Below are 2,823 nucleotides of genomic sequence, written 5' to 3' on the forward strand. Positions count from 1 at the left end.
CGTGGCACAAATTGTTAAAGAATCCGAGATGTTCTTGGAATTATGCACATGGATACTACCAGAAATAATGGTGGCATGAACCATTGTGGAATGGGACAGCTCACGGAGAATACTGGAAAAGCTCAAGTATCTCTAGGCGATTGTAAATCCTGTTCTGGCTGATAGCTTCGGCCTGCTGCGCCCGTCCACGTACAATGATGGGAACATGCATTTCTGTTTTCTACATATTTGCTATCTACTGTACTGTGGTATTACAGTTGCAGGTCCCTTATATAGAAATATGTTCACCCCCCCCCCCCCCACATACCCACATAAATATGAACTAACAATTTCACTGTTGGACTCGCCGGTGGCTAGAGAGCAAAGGATTAATTTATAGCAAAGAAAAGGACCAGGGAACTACAAGTTACGCTATAATGTCCACGAACTATTTCACTGTATTTGAAATAATTTTGTTTGATACCCTGAGAACTCTGAAACTTTGCAGCACTGTGGATTATATGTGGATACAACATTTATGGAAGGAACACATAGTTCAAATAATTATAGCACTGGATTGTTGAGATTGTGAGCACATTCCAATCAGTACTCTACATATTTATAAGCGGTGGCAATCGTTAGGAATAGGTCGTGAGTTGTCAGAGTGCTCTAGTACATGTATATGAGAGAATGTTTTGTTTGTCTAATCGACGGCTCGTTTGAAGCCAGAGTTGTTTGAACTTGCTTCAGTCGACTTGATTCTAGACAGTAGTCGAAGGAGTACTATGAAGTATACACCAGGCGTAGTCTGTAAGGTATCTCGTGAGAATTCTGTCGGTACACATCAGGTATCAGCTTGCAAAGATGGCTACTCTCTGTTTCTTGAAAGCCTGTATAGTTGGACTGTGGCTCCAGCGATTCCCTTCTCAGAGCAGGTACCATACCCAATACGGTCAATGCATATTGGACAAACCTGTGTGCACAACAGAAATAGTGGAGAGAAATCTCTCAGCTCATGAACACATCAGTGAAGTTTGAACTGCCGTTGTTTGTGGCCATCAGTATAAACCTATCGACTATAAGAATAATGTGCAAAAAACCCTCTATAACTACAGCTGGGGCCATGGAATTATAAAGCATCTAACTTAGGGAACTGCCAATTCTGGTCGGAGTTGCGTTCGAGGCCTGCAATTCATGATGGCTATTGTATGTTGCATTGACCAGAGATCATATAAAACTTCCATGCCACATTGAAACACGCACTACTTTCGAGTACTTTGGTATCCCCCAGCAAATGGGCATTCGTTCCCGGGGTGGCAGGCGTCACCATTCGTTATGCCTGGATCAGATTTCATTGACCCCAACTGTCATGAAGAATCATTTTTACTTCGACTGGATTTCAGTACAAGTTAGTTGTAGAACTGCAGAATAAATTTTGTTGTATTTGGGCAACCATTTCTCTACAAACGCTCTATTTGGAAAAGAATTTTTTTAATAAAATACATGTCCAAATTCCACATTTACCCAAATCGGAATACTTGAGTTGATCACGTATTCAGTCCTACACGGAATGTTTAGAAAACGCCAGGGAATAGGAATTTGCTAACGAGAACTCCAGGCCAGGGTACTAGCATACGAACAAAAACAAGATAAAAACTCACCAGTATACTTGTAGTAATTCATGCCGGTGTAATATTCACGATAAGCAACGAGGCACCCTCCGATTTGGTCAAGCTGCTTTGAAGTCTGGTTGTTCAGGTGATACAAACGGGCTCCCTGTTGTTACTTCCAGCAGCTTCACTCTCCCTGCGACAGCGGCTATCAGCCTCTCTCTCCATCGTCGACAATTATCACAGATTCAACATTCTACATTTATCAGCACTGCACTGGGTGAACATGTCTCGAGACGAATTTAGCGGATCAACAACGCTTTGATGGAGATAAATTCTCCTCTGGAGGACCTTCAGGGTACCTGGAAGGGTATAGAAGACGGGATCGCTCACGGCGTTGGGAGAACATAGCAAACAACCTCTTCTTCGATTGAAAATTGGCCAAAAAGTGTGTGAAATGTATGTGCGCAGATGCATTTCCACTGGCAAGCTAATCCCTCATTACGTCATCAGCGCTCGTTCGGCCGAAATTCAAAAGTCGTCTTCCTGCTCGACTCGATCGCTTCTGGAGACTCGTTCTTGTTCGAGGTGTCTTCTCTTTCACCTACCTTCGTCTTGGCATCGAAAACTCGGCGTCGAAAATGAAGCCGGAGTGCCCCTTTAAGCATAGGCCACACTTCTTGCTGATGTTACTGTACGAAGGTGCTCTATCCTTGATCTCCCATCTGATGTCGAATCCGCGGTTCTCGTTTTTTCAGATCCCAGATGTGCTTGGACAACTTAGTCGATGCGGCGTACTTTTCATGGCGGAAGTCCGAAGTGTGTTTGTTGTAGCGCTGCTTGAATGTGGTAGCAGTCATGCCGACGTAGGTCTTGACTTCGTTGGATGCTACATGCGCCTCGTACACTGTGACGACGTCGGAAGACTGGCAGTCACCGTTGAGGGGGCACGACGCCTTGACCCGACAATTGCATGGCACAACTGGCGGTCGCGAGTGAAGTTTTGCAGCATTGTGCCCTTTGATAATCGACGCTACGTTCTTCATGCAGCTGTAGCTTACTTTTGTTGTGTTCTTGTTAACCCTTTGAGGCCCATAGTACGGATATATCCGTACCAGTGTACAGTGCATACTTTTCAAAGCGCAACCTGGCGTAACTCGGCCGTCCCTTGACCAAATCGGACCATCGAAAGATCTATCGACATTAGAATTGTCTCAGCTATCGGTTAGAAAAA

The 2,823-nt window shown here is 44.5% G+C and overlaps 1 long non-coding RNA gene across 1 annotated transcript; it reads right to left on the bottom strand.

Moving 5' to 3' along the window:
- Positions 1–318: 318 nt before the first annotated feature.
- On the bottom strand, positions 319–2,162 carry LOC135828384 (uncharacterized). The gene is made up of 2 exons (XR_010555651.1): positions 1,641–2,162; positions 319–952 (listed from the first exon to the last, which is right to left on the bottom strand). It is a non-coding gene; the product is annotated as an uncharacterized LOC135828384 (long non-coding RNA).
- Positions 2,163–2,823: the final 661 nt, after the last annotated feature.

Source organism: Sycon ciliatum, chromosome 12, assembly GCF_964019385.1.
Source record: "Sycon ciliatum chromosome 12, ocSycCili1.1, whole genome shotgun sequence".
In the NCBI taxonomy this organism is placed as follows: domain Eukaryota; kingdom Metazoa; phylum Porifera; class Calcarea; order Leucosolenida; family Sycettidae; genus Sycon; species Sycon ciliatum.